This window comes from Callorhinus ursinus, unplaced genomic scaffold (genome assembly GCF_003265705.2).
Source record: "Callorhinus ursinus isolate GAN/ISIS: 27379988/994484 unplaced genomic scaffold, GSC_fseal_2.0 scaffold52, whole genome shotgun sequence".
Lineage (NCBI taxonomy): Eukaryota > Metazoa > Chordata > Mammalia > Carnivora > Otariidae > Callorhinus > Callorhinus ursinus.
The window spans coordinates 8,972,973-8,989,615 of NW_027397114.1; the positions used below are offsets into that span (position 1 = coordinate 8,972,973).

The window sequence follows — 16,643 nt, forward strand, 5'->3', positions numbered from 1 at the left end:
TTTTCTTTCTTCCCTTCCTTTTTTCTTTCTTCGTTGTTGTTTTGGTGAGACAGGAAAATAATTTATTTCAGTGAGGCCAACAACCAGGAAGACAGCAGACTTAGTTTCTTCATTTGTAAAAATGGCTATCAGTAGCAATCCCCACTTGCCTGATAGGGACACCTCCATAAAGACCCCATAAGACAATGTATCAGACAGACCAGTGCAAATGGTAGTTATGCTGGGGGGGAGGGGTAGGGGTTCTAGGACGGGATTCTCTTCGTAAATCTAGGTCAGTCTCTCTGCCTTGGCTTTCCTTCCCCCCATCCTTGCCCATCTGTGGGATGGCAGAACCAGGCAGGCCATTGTCCCCAGGGCTGCGGAATTACCCTAATGCCGGTGGTAGCTGCCGCCAGAGAGCCTGTGGTCAGAGGACAGACCTCTCCACCAGGCTTTTCTTCCTCTGGGGCTCCACACCTTCTCCCACTGAGCCCTGTCTCCCCCGTCCTTCTGCCCAGTGGCCTCCTTGTCCGGCTCACTGGGCAGGGGCCCTAATCGGGTTGGACAGCTGACATCTGTGTGACGGCTGAGAGCAGGCGGGAGGGAAGCCAGTGGGAGGACGGTATGAGGGCTGCCCCTGGCACTGTCCAGGCCTCCCAGGCACCACCTTGGGCCCGCGGACTCCAGGTTTGGCTTGGCCCCAGGGAAGGGGTGCCAGAGGACGCAAGGAATGAAGATTAGGGGAGGGGGAAACCCCGGGACCTCTTTGATCTTTGGTGGCCTTACTGTCGCTATCTCTGACTGTGACCTGGAGGAGAGGACAGCAGGTGAGAACCAGGCTTGCCCTGCCCCCTCCCCCGTCCCCATGGCCCCACTTTCTTCTCTCTTCTTGTTGGGAGATGGGTTCACTTTCCCCATCCAGCCCCTTTGGCCAGTTCCCCCCTTACGGGTCACATCTGGGAGCTGCTGGGGGCACCGTGTGCCTGCCTCACTGTGGGCTGTTTCCTCCCCTCCAAGGTATTTCTCTCACTCACTGTCTGGGCTGGGCGCCAGGACTCCTGGGTTTCCCGCCTGCCTCCTGGTGCAGGGCTGCCCTGCAGGCCTCCAGAGAGTCGCTAAGCTGGTTTCCTTCCTTCTGTGGGGGAGGGCCTTCTCCCTGGGCTGGGAGGCGTCAAGAATCCCAGGTGGGATAGGGGTGGGGGCGCCACAGCCCCTGGCACCACAGCGCCCCGGCTCCTCCCTCCTCGCCTCTGACTCAGCTTGGGGGCAGCACACGTCCTGCCTGGTAGGCATGGCCTGTTCTCGCCTCCAGGCTTCCATCTCTACATATGGACAGACAAGATCTTCTGCTCTTCTTTTTAGCTTTTTTCCCCCATGGTATCTGGGGGTGGCCATTGAAACCCCTGTGTCTGTACCCACACATTTTGGGTAACAGGGGATTAGCCTCATTGAGGCTGGGGCACTATTTTGTCTTCTCTCCAGCTGGGCCAGGATGAAGGAAACCAGCACAAACTTCCCCATGCCAATTCCTTCTGCCCTCAAAAGACCAGTCAGTGGAGCCAGGCCCTGCCCTCTCAGTGCCCACAATGTGGTTGGCACTGATTTGTCAGAAATTGGGAAGGTTTCCCTCTAGACTGCTTGCCTCCTCTCTCCTCCTCTCGGAGGGCAAGGACAGCTCTAGGATTGTAGGCACTTATGGGCAGGCCTCCCCCTAGGGAAGGGGTGTGGGATGCCCCTGAGATGGCCAAGTTGGCAGGAGCCCCAGGCTGGAGTGCTGGACTTGGTTTGGAGCTGGGAGTTTGTGGGGGAGAGCAGGACACGGGCCTCCCTGCCCCCCTCATTTCCTGCTCTTTGGGCAGCTGTGGGCGAGAAAGGCTGCAGGGACTATTTTTAGTTGGTCTGTCCCCTGGCAGGAGGGACGTGCAGAAAAGCACGGGGCAGCAGAGGGACTGGCCAAGGTGAGGGTGAGCAGGCAGGCGGAGGAGTGAGGAAGAGCCAGAGGGGCAGCAGACCAGGCAGAGAGGCTTGCTGGGCTAGGGCAGGGCCTTGCAGAGATGGTCCTGACCCAGGTAGATGGGCCAGGCCAGGCGGAGGAATCCTGGGGAGCCCTCAGGGCTCTCTGTCCTACTAGACTTAGAACCGGAAGGGGCTTTAGAGACCTCCTAGACAGTCCCTCCCCATTACAGAGGGGCAAACAGGCCTAGAGAGGGGGATGTCTCTTGCCCTAGGACACTCAACTAGTCCTCGGGCTGCACTGGGCCCCAGCCCAGACCCCTTGCGCCGATTTTCTCCTGTAGGTGTCCCTCATGGCACCTGGTTATGCCTCCCTCCCCTACTGGTCTGTTTCCCTCTCTGCCTGTTTATGCAGGGTCTCTGGTAAACCCCAGCTTGGTTTGTTTATAAATCTCCACCGTGTGGAGAGAGCCTGTGTCCGGCTGGACGGAGGTCAAGGGTTGGGGTTTGTTTCAGTGGCCTGTGGCCACTGGTGTGAATCGAGGCGCTGGGCATCTTTCAACAGGCTCACAGGCTGATGAGCCTGGGCTTGGAGACACCTTAGGGAAGGGGCATCCGGTCTTCTTCCATCTTAGAGACCCAGAGAGGGCCTGGATTTGTCCACAGTCCTGGGGTGAGTTGAGGACAGACCAAGCACTAGGATGTAGTTTTGCAGGCTCTCCAGAGCCCCCATCCTGCCCTGCCTGGGCCCTTCTGGTTGTTTGCCAGTGCCCCCAACGAAGGAGGGGAGCAGACCGAAGAGTGGGTAAACTACCACAGGCTTCCAGTCAGAAGTCAGAAGTGAAGCCTCCTCCGAGGCTTGGGGGCAGGGGCGGCTGGTTGAACTTCAGGAGGAGAAAGTTCAGTGGAGAATTATGGTCCCTCAGAATTAGTGTCCTGCCTCGGCCTCATCGCCAGGGCCGCCATGTTGCACACTGCCTATGCTGGGAGTGGCGCCCCCTGGAGTTGTTCAGGGCCCTGCTTATGGAGCCGGAGGTGGTGCTTCTGTCCCCCACCTTCTTTCTTCCAATCAGCTGCAGATGCAGCTGGAAGGAGGTGTTCCAGGTAGACTTGGGCCCAACATGCCCCCACCACCTCCTGCCACTCGGGCGTCTGCCAGTCCTCTGTTGCCCACACCCTCCCCACCAAGCCCAGCGCAGTGGGCCACAGATTGCGGTGCAGGAGCCCCTCCCCCACCTCCACACGGTCTCTGTCCCTGGGGGGCTGATTTATCATGCCCCCCCTCCATCAGGCCTGCTGCACTGTGTGAGAAATCAATAGCACAAATGGATTGAGGTTGTTCAGCCTGTCGACTCCCCTTGGGCCCCCCCCACCTCTCCCGGGACTTGGCGAGTTACTCAGTCCCTTTCCAGCTCCATGTACACGGAGATCTACACACCTAGTGGTTGTGGGTTGTGGCTGGGGCACTGAGCGCAGGAATGACTCTTTCTGTCCATCTCTCTCTCTGTCCCTCTCATTCTTTCTCTCCTAGACTGGGCTGGCCTTAGCATGACAAATACTCTTGAACATTTATTTTCTAGCTTGGGTGGAGTGGGGGTGGAGGGGCTTAAAGGGCAGTAGGCTGCCAGCCAGAGGTGGGGGGAAGCAGGTGGGTGAGGGGTGAGGGAGACTGTGCCCAGGGAGGACTAGCTGGGGAGGGATTGGGTGACAGCCCACCCCATCAGCCTCTGGTAACCCAATCCCCGCACCCCCCCCCCATTCCCCTCCGGTTCAACAGCTTCAGCAGCTGCTGGCTGAAGCAGGGCTGGCAGAAATGTGTGTGAGTGTGCATGTGTGTGCGCTGGGGGTGGAGAAGGGCTGTGGGGGCAGGAGGTGCTGCCAGGACATGTTAAAGGAGCCGCACAGCCTGGGTACAACTTGGGTGGCGGGAGGAGGTGGGGCTGGTGGGAGAGTGGGTGGTGAATGATGGGCAGGGGGCAGGACGCAGGGGGGCAGGGCAGCCTAGGGGTCTCACAAAACTTGTCTGCACTGGAACAGGGCGTGGGGGGGGGGGGGGGGGGCGGGGGGGGGGGGGGGGGGCAGGGGCGGGCACAGCCACGGCTTGCCCTGGGACACCTGTTCTTCGCCAGGGGGCGCATGTAACCATGGAGGATGCAGCCTGCCCCTGTCCCCAATCCCTGGGCTGTGCCTGCTGGGCATCACAGTCTTGGTGACTAAGTCACTTCTGTCCTGGGGCTGGCAAGGTGCCAGGCTCAGCTCTTCTCGGTAGGTGAGTCACTGCCCTGGCATCTCCCCCGGATGCAGCTGAGTCACCCGGCCGTGCCTGCTGGGCAGGTGGGCACCATGCTTGGGGTGGGGTTGGGGGGGGCATGTGTGTAGCCCCCGGTGTCTTCTCTGATCTGTCTCTGGCATGTCCTGGTGCCGCCCACAACCCTGCAGTGCTCGCACAAGGATGGTGTTTGTCCCATGTGCTCTCTGGAGGGGGTGAAGGACGACACAGGAGGCAGCAGGGTACTGTGTGGAGATGTTTGATTCGGAGCCGAGTGGGGGCGGTTGAGGAGAGGACTGTGGGTCAGAATCTTAGCTCTGCCACTGGCAAGCTGGTGACCTTGGGCAAGGCAATTTCCTTTCTGCACCTCAGTCTCCTCATCTGCACAATGGCAGCAGGATCCCTGCCCCAGATGACCCTTCAGGACTGTGTTAATCAGATGGAGTGGGGCAGGAGTGTGCTTGCGGGAGGAGCTCCCCTTGGGATGAGGGGGCTGGAGGGCAGCCAGGGAGGGAAAGAAGAGTCAGTGGCTGGGCAGGTTCCAGCAGACATCTCCCACCCCACCTGCATCCAGGTGGTCATGCTTTCCATCCTCTCCTCACACTACCAGGGGTGCTCTTCTTTAGGAGTTCCTCAGAGGCTGTGAGAGGGAGGCCTTGTTTTGCTGGAAGTGTGGGCCTTCCTGGGGGGCGGTCTCAGGGCTATTTTGTATCTCCTTTGGCTGCTGGGCGCTCTCTAGGGTTTCCTCTAGTTTGGAGAGGCAGCTCTGTCTTGGGAAAAACAGTGGCTAGGTCTCCTTCCTCAGCCCATTGCCCCCTGTGTGCGGGAGGGTAGGGCAGGCCCCAAGAAGGGAGTGTCTTTCTTAAAGAGTGAGGAGCCCCTGGGCCTGCGTTCTCAGTCTGTTCGCCTCCTGCTGCCTCCTGCACTTTTCCCCCCTTCTGTGTGAGGGTCCCTGCAGGTTGGGGGTGGGGACCCTGCTGTGGGAGTTCAGCTGCTGCAGACTGAAGACTCCTGGCCTCCCACCTGGGGACCTCTCCTGTTTCCTGGAGTCAAGCCTGGGTAGGGCTAGACACTGGACAGGCAGGACTGGGTGCCCTGAGCCGTGGCGGGGGGGGGGGGGGGGGGGGGGGAGGTGCCCCAAAGGCCTGTGGGCTGTGTGCTTATTCTTATGGGTGTCTGAGTGTATGGCCCCCTGTGGGGAATGGATATGTGGGTGCATGAATTTCTTCCTTCATCTGCACATGGGCCTATTGCTATGTCTGTTCAGGAGTGTGCCCCACACTCTGCCCAGTGACCTTGGTGGTGCACAAATGCATCTTATATGAGCTTGTTCGGTTCTACTCAAGAATGTGGATACACGTGTGCCCTGCGTGTGCATGTGGGGGTGCACACATGTGTGCTCTGAAGGTGCACATGGGTGTGCATATATGGGTGTCCTGCGTGTGCGTTTACACCTCTGAATCTCGGTGTGCACGGGTGTACGTGACTCTGTGCGCTGGTGGGTATATGTGAAGGCCGCCCTTCACGGGAGGCAGTGTACCTGTGTTTATGCATACTTGCGTTTTTGTGTTCATGGTCCTTCCCCTCTAGTCTTAGCTGGAAGGGATACTGGTAGAATCTGGGGCAGGAAGAGCCTGCGCGGGCTAGGGGTGGCTGGCGCTGAGCCCCCTCCCAGGCTGGTCTCACACACCCCCCCCCCCGGTGACGCCCCCTGCTGCTGGTTAGGCTCAGGCTGGAAGGCTTGGGGGGGGCGCTGGGGGGGAAGGGGTTAAGCGTCGGCGTCCACATCTGGGAGCCATTGGCGCATTCCTGCCCGCTGAGCGCATGTTTGCGGATGGATCTGGACGGGACAGGACGGGAGGGGCTGGGCGGGCGGTTCGCACCGGTGGACGGAAATCCAGACGGGAGCGAGAGACAGCCGGGTCTGGAGGGCGGGCAGGGGCTTGGAGAAGCGCTGCCCGGGCACCCTTCCCCGGTGCCGGACCTCAGAGCAGAGCGTCCCGTCGACCCGGCGTGTCCTCCCTTACCAAGGCTGGGGGGACTAAAGCTGGAGGCAGGCAATCAGATACCTCAGTTCTCCCCCAAGCCATGCAGCCAGTGCGATGGCGAACAGAACCCCGAGTCCGCTCCCGATCTCCGACCTCCGATTCCTAGTCTGTACAGTGGGGGCCCCGTCAGGCCGGTGGCTTTGAGAGCTCTGCCAGCCGGGTCAGCCTGAGAGTCTCCTCACTGGGGTGGAGGCCTGGGAGTGTGACACTTCCCCTTCCAGTGGGAAGTCCTGTGGGGGCACTTGTGGCCACTTCTCTGACCGTGGAAGGGGGAGTTGTCCCTTCGTGATTCTTTCATCCCCCAGTAGGCTGCTAGAGGTGGGGACGTGATCCCTCCAAACGGAGCGGCAAGCTGGGAGGCTGCCTGTGGCTGTGTTGGGGACTGGGGTCTCTCAGATGGAGAGTGATTCAGATCCCGCCCCCCCCCCCCCCCAACCAGAACGTGAGCTTTCTTGGCTCCTCCAGCCTGGGCCAGAAGAGAGAGAAGCTGGAGCCAGAGTCCTCTGATATGGAGGGGTGCTCCTGAGCGCCCCCTGCTAGCCTCTTGGAAGCTCCAAGGGCCACTGCCCTTTCGGGGGAAGGGTACTTGGCGGGGAGATGCTTGGGGATTGGGTTGGGACCGAGTTCCTGCGACAGCTGGAGAGGTGTTTGGGGAAAGAGGAGAGCAGTTATTACTCGAGGGAGGTCTGCCTACTCTTGCACTTCCTTTTTTGCAGATGAGAAAATTAAGATTCACAGAAAGGAAGCGACTTATTCAAGGTCGCACAGCTCTCAGTTCCAATCGATCCCTGGAGGATTATAACTATGGGAGTCAGGGTCTTGATAGCCGGGGCCAGAGTCACTGTATTCAGTTCCATATTATGCCCTCTTCCCGGTTTAGGTGTGGGGCGTGTGTGTGCTGTGTGTTGTGTGTGTGTGATCCGTGCCCCTGCGAGGGTGGGTGTGTGTGGTTGGGGGCAAGGGATTACGACACCACACACTGCTGTACTTTCTGTACGGAGCCCTCTTTCCGTTCTTTCTGCAGAACTTCTCCTCGCTCTGAATCTCTCCTTTTGGGGCAGAGGGAGGGAATTCTCCCAGATTCCCACGGTCCAGCCTTCTGCTAGGCACGTCTCCTTTAAGACTCGCCCTTCCCTGGGCCTGTTACGGAGGAGGGGGGGCGTGATCCTGTGGGCCCGCCCCTGGCTGGTGATAGGTCAGTGGGCGGGCGGAGGCGGGCCTGGGGGGGAGAGGGCCTCCCCTCCTGCTCCGTACCCTCCGCCCCCGCCCCCCCCCCCAGTCTGGGGCTCCGGGTAAAGTTTCAGCCTCCGCACGTGACTCGCCATGGCCGCTGCCTTCGCCCCGCGCCCCTGAGCCGCGGCCCCCCAGACGGCTCCTCTCCCGGGACCCCGTACCCCTGACGCTTAGCAGCACCGTCGTCAGGGCAGACGCCGAGCCCGCGGGCGCCCTGGACGGATTGCTTCCTCCCGCTGTGAGGTAACCTCTGCCCCGGGGATTTTGGAGAGCCCCTGTTCCCGCGGGCTTCGGAGCCCTGTGGCCTGCCCCTGATAGGAGCTGCGGGCGGGGGACCCGGTGCCGGGCGGGTTCCGACGGGAACCCGGGGTTTCCTGGGCTTCCTACCCCGCTGCCGCCGAGCTCAGGGTGGGGGAGCCCGGTCTGTGTGTCTGTCTGCGCCCGAGTGTTCGCGCGCAGCCGTGGGGCATCTGGGGCCGTCTGCCGCGCGTGTCCCCGGCGCCCGAGCTGTGGCGGAACCGCCGCTGGGAACTCCCACTCCCTCTCGCTTTTCTCTTCAAAAACAAACAAAACAAAAAGACTTTCAAACCCGTTTGGGGAGAGATCGGATGCCCAACGGACTAGCCCCCTCCTTTCGCTCCTGTTATCTGAGCTGCCCTGTGGTTTGGGGGGAATCAGCCCGGAGGCCCACCCCCACCGGAGCAGCCGGCTGGGGGGCGGGGCCCGCTCAGCTGGTGTCCCCCGTGGAGTGAGGGGAGCCGACTGAATTGGGTGCGGGAGTCAGTGCAGTCAGGGGAGGCAGGTCTCTGGGTCTGGTGCTACCATGGGGTTGTGCAAGCTTTTGGGGATGAGGGGAGGGCGGAATGGACTGGTTGTCTTTGCTCTGCTGAGGGTGTCTGGGACCTGGTGCCACCCACGAGGAGGGGAAGCTGCTAGCCAGATGTGTATGTGGAAGGGGGGGCGCTGGAAAAATCAGCTTGGCTGTGCCCCCCCCCCCTCCTCTGGGCACTGCCCTATTGTCAGGCTGCTCAGTGGGAAGGGGGGCAGGCCACCAGTGTGCTAGCTGGGGATGGGGACCAACTCCTATGGAAATCAGACAGGAAAAGCCTGGCAGCCTTGGGAGAGATTTCTCTGCCTCTGTCCATTCTCTCTTGGATAGGATGCCCATGTGCTGGCATGGTGGGGCACCCTCCACACTCACCTGGTGCCATCTCCCTCCTTAGCCAGATTGCCTTCTGTCTGCGGGCTATGTGCACTTGTATGTATTTATATGTTCTTAGAGGGACTTGTTCCTGAGAACACTCCCCCACTCCCCCACCCTCTGCTGCTAACTCCCCCTCACTTTTGCTCCTGACCACCATCCCTCCTCCCCTTCCCTGGGTGGGAGATTCAGGGATGTCTCTTGTCCCCTTCCCTGACTGCAGTGGTCATAGGGCAGGGTCGTTCTAGGGAAGTTATTCAGTAAGGATGCCAGGTCTTGCTACAAAAGTGGGCTCAAGCCCCAAACTCTCCTCCAGGGCCTTGTGCTTGATGGGGAGGCTGGGACGGGGAAGCCCCAGATTGGAGTGGAGGTGGCTTGGCACCCTGGGGCTTCCCCCCGTGGGGGGTGGAGATGAGTCTGGGGGAAGAACAAGAAAAAGAGTATTTGGAGCTGGAGGAAGTTGGGGAGGGGGGTCAGTGAGTTTGTGGCTATGAAAGATTTTAGTGCACTGGGAGGGGCTAGGACGTCAGTTCGCTTGGGAGTCTGGGCCATGTTGGTCCTGAGATGGAGTGGTCGCTAGGGTCAGACTGCAGTAGGCCCTTGGGAGCTGAGGATCTTAGCTTTGGACTTTGAGGGTGTGAGTGAACATGCATGCAATGGTCAAGGCAGGAATTTCCCCACCGGACTGGCGAGGGCAGTGCAGATGAAGTAGCAGTTTTGAGAAGACCCCGGGCTTAGAATGGCTTAATCAAGGCCATTTCCTTCTGTAACCCCTAAATCTCCATCCTTTGACCCTAAATGCCCCTGCTACCATTCTGGGACACTTCTCTGGTCCACCTCCTACTCCCAACCATGTGGCAGCCTGGCAGGAAGCTAGCTGTGGGCAGCCCCATCCTGATCACCCCTGTGCCTCCCCCGCTGGGCACAGTCACCCACATGTGCCATGACGTGGTTCCTGCCACCCCCGTCTGGTGTGGGGGGAGAGGACACCGTCTGAGTGGCCCTTCAAGTCTGTTTTCGGGGCATTGACCCAGACCTTAATTAATTAGCTCCCCTTCCCTAAATCCTTTGGTCTTAGAAGCTGGCTCTGCTCTTTGGAACCTTTCCCCCCAACCCACTTCTTGCTCAGACTCTAGGTTTTTTAGTGGGGTAGTTCTCAGAACTGTGCGACATGAGGGTGGAGCCTGCTCCAAAGTGCAGAACCTCAGTGCCCAGTTCCCTGTCCTTTGGGCAGCACGGGCTGCGGCAGGGCAGGGCCGGACCTGGGCTGGGCTGAGGGGTAGGTGTGTTTGGGCCTTTCTGGAGGTCTGTTTAGGAGTGGTGTCTGAGATGTAGGGTGGTGGGCATTTGGGGAAGGTAATCCTATCCCTGTGACGAATGAACGTGGTAATCTCCACTTTCCCAGTGCCCCCCACGCCCCTTTCTGGTGGCAGTGGTTCTGGGAGTGTGGGAAGCTGGCAGGGTCCCTGGCAAGACGACCAGGGTTGTCTTGACTTACTGGGTTTTGGGAAATGAGTGTGGCAGCTGATACCCCAGCTCCCAGGGCTTTGGCTGCGCATCCCCTCTGCTGCTGCTGTCTTTTCTTCCCTCTGTTCCCCTCTCCAGGCTCGCTGCTGTCTAGAGCCCACATGGTTTGTAGGGGGATGGAGGGTGGGGGCGAGTGCCTGGATCTCCGTGTGTGTCCAGGGAGTGTTCTGGGGATTGGCAGGATTGCCTGAGAGTGTCTGGGTGTCCCTGCAGGGTGGGCGGTGTGCGGGGACCAGGCCCAGAGTGTGAGAATGTGTCAGCGTCGGTGTGTCTGTCCCCCGTCTGGCTCGGGTGTGGGTGTCTCTTGCTCGTCTGGATCATGCCTCCGCTCCAGTCCCCCCCCCCCCCCCCAGCTGGGACCGCCTGCTTGCTCTCCCTCTCTTTCTGCAACTGGAGCCTCCCTTGCCTGTTCCTGGAATTTGGAGAGGAGGAAAAGCAGGCAGACAGACCTCCCACACTCTAGCCCGCCCGCCTGGCATCATGGGGAGATGAACTAGGTGCTGGAGAACGCAGGTTTCCCTGCCTTCTCCAGACCCACTGAGCCAGGTCATACAGAAGGGCCTTGAGCTGTCTGTCCCTGCCTCCACCTGCCGGGCAGTGATGCCTCCTTCTTCTACCCAGCATCCTGCCTGCCTGGCCCCTGCTGGGACCTCCAGGCACCACTGTCAGCCCTGGGGAGCCGGTGGGGGATTAGACTGCTGCCAGCCTGGCCAGCACCTGTTGCCAGCCCCCAGCCCTGTAACTGGAGCCGGCCACGGAGGGGGCTACAAATGACAGGTGGAATTTCTGCAACCAGGCAACCCCCCCCACCAACCCTCTGGATATGCTTTTCCCTTCCGGCCGGCCGGAATAAGGAAAGCCTGCTCCCCCAAGTGTCAACCTGATCTAATGGATGATATCCCAATCCTGCCTGTGGGGGCAGGGCCAGAGAGATGGGCAAAGGAATGAGTTTATTGCTGTTTGCCCAGTGACCCCCCCCCCCTTCACTGGCTGCAGAGCTGGGCTGGCCTTGTTTAACTTAACTGAGCTCTGCTGCTCTGGGAGGGCTGGGGGGCATGGGGGTTGTGGATGGGGGTGGTTCTCTGTTAATGTTTTAATTGCATAAAAACTGGGAGCTCAGCTCCCGACCAGTGAGGAGTCTGGGTCTGGCTGGCCGCCTGGTTTGGGCTAAATATAGTCTGGGACATCTGCAGAGAAGGGGAGGGGGTGGAGGGAGGTTCCATTCCCCCCACCTTCCGCCAAGGTGCCCTCGTCTGGGCGGGCACCTTGGAGCAGGGAGGGGGGATTCCTCAGCACAAAAGGCAGGGGAGAGGCGGCGGGGGCTGGGTACAGTTGGGATCTTGCCTGTCTGGCCGCCAGTAGCTGCCTGAGATGAACCCGGAGGCTCAGGACAGGGCTGGAGTGGGGCACACGGGCTGGATCCAGTGGCTCTGCTCCCCTCCCCCCAGAGCTGCTTGAGGTCAGGCAGTCTCTGCGTGTCACTGCACCCGGCCCGTGTGTCACTGTGACCCACTCGCTGTGTGCTTCTGTGTACACACCTACCTAGGAGTGGCTCCCTCCTGGCCCCTCCCCCCGGAGCCTCTGTCCCCTGGGTCCTACCGCAGATCCCCAGCCCTCCTTCCTTCTGTCCCTCGGCCCACGGTGAAACCTCCAGCCCAGGAATCGAGACTTGAGAAGGGGAAGCTGCGGTGGGGAGTTCTCTGATCTCTAGTCACGGCAGGAAGTGGAGGGGAGGGGGAGCCAGGGGGGGGAACCGTGAGTGGCAGGCTGGGAGGGAGGGCACGTCAGCCCTGCAACCCACCTCGCACACTGCACACTGCGGTAGGGGGTGGCCTCCCTCCCGGCTGGCCCCCTCCCCTCCAGCTCCGTGTGGGGGAAGCTTAGGGGACAGCTGATTCTCCAGGGGCTGCTAACAATCATTATCAACCCCCCCCACTGAAAAAAATGGCTTCCTGTCACGTGCCTGTCACTTCCTGTCCCACTGTGGTTCCTGGGATGTTTGTTGTTGGTTGCCATGGAGATGGCTGCCCTGGGCACTACCCTGGTTCTTGGGAGGGAGCTGCTCCTCCCCCCAGACCCACAGTTGTGGGGGGGACTTGAGGGGCCTGCTTTGGGGGCTATTTCAGGCTGAGTGTGTGTGGTCTCTGATGCCCCAGATCCCCCAGGGCCCCCCAGACTTCTGTCTGTGGGAGGGAGTCATAGCCACCTACTTAGACCGAATGTTGGGGAGAGTGTGACCGCGTCTGGCTGTGCTTGACTGTGGCTGGCTGTGAGTCCGACTGATTGTGCACATGCTGTCCCCTCCAGCCTGGGTCGTGCTGCCTTAAAGATGGATCACAGAGGTTCGAGGAACCTCTCTCTGCTCCCTATCTCCGTTTACCTTTGGAACCTTCTCCCATCTTGTGTTCTCATGGAAACTGCCTTCCTCAGGGAGCTTCTGTGATTTCTTGGGGTACAGGCTGGAGGGGGAAGGGGCTCTGGGCAGGTTGTGTGTGTGTTTTCAGGGGTGGGGAGATGGCGGTCTGCAGACCATCCTCACCCCTGCACATGGCCTGTACTAGCTTCTCTCTGGGCGTGCGGGCCGTGTGCTTTAAGGGGAAGGCCGTAAGACTTTGTGGCCCATTCTTCCCACCCCCTCGTGGGCTTCCCTCTTCAGCCAGGGATGGAGAGGAGAAGAGATTCCCCCTAGTTCTAACCCCCAACTGGTAGGCTGGTGTAGAGGAGGAAATTCCTGGGGGGGGGTCGCTGGGTGGGGGGTATGTGGGGCGGGGTACAGTCTGACTCAAGGCCTGGTCTGGGGTCAGAGCCAAAAGGATATCCTGAGGCAGGAGGGGGGGGGCGCGTTTCCAGCTTCCCTGCAGTCTGGGTCCCCAGGGAGGGGTGTTGGGAGGGGACTGGTAGTACCCTGTCCTGCTGACTGTCGTGGGATTCAGAATCTGGCAGTCTCGGCTGTCGGGCAGAGCTGAGGGGATGGGCGGGGGGATTGCAGACACACGCACACACGCACGCACACGCACACGCACACGCACACCCACACCCACACCCTTGCTCTGTGCTCCCTGCATGGCGGATGGGCAGACGAGAGGTGAGGGGGCAGTTGCCAAGGTGAGGGTGGGGAAAGCCCCGTGCCAGGCTGGGTCTAAGGACGGTGGTTTCCAAGCTGGGGGGGTCCCCTCTGTCTGTGCCCCTTTGGTCCCCCCCAGACAGAGGTGCCTTTGTTTGGTCCACACACTCCTGTGGTCTGGCTGTGGCTTCAGCAGGCTCATCTCTTCCTCTTCCTGTTTTCTTCCTTCCCGGTAGGTTGCTCCCTCTCCTTGAGGCCTGGGTTGCCCCCTGCCCTTTCACCTACTCTCTGCTCTGAAAGAAGACCCAGTGGGTTCTGGGTGGCCCCTCAGCCACCCTGAGCCTCGGAGTTCCTGAGCACGGCTCCCAGGGGGCTCTGGGATGCAGTCCCTGGGGACGCGGAGTTGGAGGCACCACCATGCCCTCAGAGACTAGCATTTCCTCCCCCCCAGAACCTGTTCTGTCCCGGGCTTGGGCTTTTCCAGTTGCCTTTTCTGCTTGGTATTCAGTTGCTGCTGAGCCGGTGGCATGTGCAGGTCAGGTGGCCCTGTGTAGCTGGGGCAGAACCTTGGGCCAGGCAGGGCGCTGAGTGAGGAGACATCAGACGCACTCTTCTGGGGCTGAGTGCTGCATCTGGAGGCAGTTGGGCAGTGGCAGCATCCCGAGGAAGATGCTGGACTTGAGCCTTCCCCGAACCCCATCTGAGGATGTGCTCAAGGCCTGCACAGGTTTGGGGCAGGTTTTCAAACAAGTCCTAGTTCCAGTGAGGCAGGCCTGGGGTCCCAAGGGTCTGGTGGAGAAGAGGTGCCCTGCATCTGTTCTAGCAGAGTCCAGGTGATCCTACTCAGGCCCTCTTGGGCTGCTGATCTCTTTCCAAGTGGGGCTGGCCTTGCTGGCCCCCTGCAGCTGGGACACTGGTGAGCAAAAGGTAAACAGAGGACCAGAGTGGCCAGATTGTGGGCTTTTGGGGGATGAGAGGGCTCAAAGCCTTGGCCAGAGGAACCTTTGGAAAAGGGAAAGAGGGAATAGTGGTCATCACTGCTCCCCAAACCTTGCTGAAGATCTGAAGAACTTGGAGGAGGGGAGAATTGTGGCTGTGTGTGTGTGTGTGTGTGTATATGTGTATGTGTGTGTGTGTGTGTGTTTTCCTGGAAAGTTTATAAATAGCTCCAGCCCACTGTTCTGGTTTGAAATCTGCCCCGTCCCGCCCTGCCCTGCCCTGCCAGCTACTGGTAGGGTGGGGGGTCCAAAGGGGTAGGTCTTTGTTTTCAACCAGGGCTCACGTTCTGTGTCCCCTTGCCCCCCACCCAAGTTGAGCTGAGCTTTGGGTGTCATTGCCTATGATTCATTGACTTTCTAGAATGCTTAGGAAAGCCCCTGTTTCCCCTTCTTTTAAGCACCCCAGTCCCGATTGCCGTCTGTCAGCCCCTCCGGGACTGCCTGACTTCTGTTCCTTGGGAGCCACTGTTGGAGGGGAAGCCTGGAGAGCTGAGAGGAAGGAGTGAATGAAGGAGGGAGGCTGGGCCAGCGGGATCTGGGGACCCCTGGCTCCTCTTCTCTGGGGATAGGAAAGGAAATAGTCTTTCTCTTCCCCTCCTCCCCTCCCCAAATCCAAAGGTTTCCCTTTTTTGGTTTGTGAAATGAAAGAAGGGAATTTAGGAAAGGGTTGTGGTTGGGCCTCCACCCACACCCGAATATCCCTCACCCACATCCCTCTCCTCAGTCTGGGGGGAAGCAGACCCTGGAAAATGGGTAATTCTCTATCCGGGGCTTGTCCACAGATGCTAGCCTTGGCTGGGGAGAGGGAAGGGAGAGCAGACACGTGGCCCCGGGAGGCACGGGCGGTGGGGAGAGGCGTGGGGACAGGGGCCCAGTTGCCCAGCACCTCCTGTGTGCCCAGCGCTGTGCTACGGTGCTTTCCAGACTTGTCTGTCTGAAATCACACCCCCAGTTGTTGCGGGGGGCAGCTCACAAGTGAGTAAACAGATGCTTCGAGAGGTTAAGTGACATGTGTAAGGTCACCCAGAGTGGCAGAGCTGAGATTTGACCCTTCAAACCTCTTGTTCTTTCTACCACCTTCATGGCTCAGCCAGCTCTTGTCTTCTTCTCTGGGGGTGTGAGTCTGGGGAGGTAAGGACTGGGCAGGTGGGGACGCCTGACAGCAGGGAAGGTATCCTGGCACCTTTTGGGAGTGAGGGACGCCGCCGTGGGCGGGGTGTGTGGCTGGTGGCCGGCACTCCAGCCCCCACCCCCTTCTACTGTGCCCAGGCGAGGCTCAGCGTATTGGAGGCGTGGGCCTGTGGTTTTCTCTCCCTCGAGGGAGGGTACCCATGGGCAGTGAAGCTGGCGGGCACGGGGTGGAGGTTGGATGTGGGTAGTTTGTTTTCCTTTTCTTTGGTGCTGGTTTTGATTCTCTGACCGTGTCTTCTCTCCCCTGGGTGCAGGGAAATGGGCCCCAGGTGCCTCCCCAAGGGTCATGGCTCCAGAGGGATGAGGCAGGGCCTGTGTTCTTTGCCCCTGCCCCATCATCCCTGCCCTCGCCCATCCCTGTTCCCTGACCAGCCTGGCTCTTGGCCCATTTCTGTGACCTTTACCTCCTCCCATGGCTCAAGGCCCTCCCCGGGGAGCTGAGTAACTCTGCACCAGAGTTTGCAGGCTGACCTGGGTTAGGGATAGTGAGGCTCTGATGGGGTTGGGGAGGCCTTTCAGTCTCTCCCTGGCATGTGGATTTGGTGGTGGTGGTGGAGGGTTTGAATCTTGGTCCAATGCCTAACTCCTCACGGGCAGAGTTGAGGCATTAAGGTGGCTATATTTCTCTCTCCTCTGGGGGCAAGGGTGGGAGGCAGAGGGACTGACTGAATCCACCTTCCACCCCTAAAAGCTGGGTCAGGATGCCTGGGGCCTGGAGTGAATGGCTTTCTGGGCCTCAGCCTCCTGGGCCTTTCCTCAGGGAGGCAGGCCCCTGTATGGACGTGAACCCACCTGAGTATTTGTCAGCGGGGTGCACCTGAGTGTGTGGGTTGGGGGCTGGGCCCCCAGGGAGGCAGGTACAAAGGCCAGCCTGGCTGTGGGAGGGCCAGGGAATGTACGGTTTGGGAAACTGTGGGGCCGTGGTTGTGTGTCTGCGGGGAGCTGTGTCCTGGGGCCGTGCACACAAGCCCCAGGACATAATCATTTTGTGAGCCCAGGTGTGGAGCGATGGTATCTCCAGGTTCCCTCTCCTCACGTGCGTGCCCGCACACACACAGGCTGGGGCACACAAGCATGCTCTTGCCCACCCGGACGCGCTTTCCATAGACCTACGTGTGTGAGTCTCTGCGAGAGAGAGAGAGAGAGAGAGAGAGAGAGAGAGAGAGAGAGAGAGAGAGAG

The 16,643-nt window shown here is 60.1% G+C and overlaps 1 protein-coding gene across 9 annotated transcripts in view; it reads left to right on the forward strand.

The window, feature by feature from the left end:
* CDC6 (cell division cycle 6) overlaps nucleotides 1–16,643 on the forward strand; it is a 46,122-nt gene that overhangs the window by 26,244 nt on the left and 3,235 nt on the right. The window lies entirely within an intron of this gene.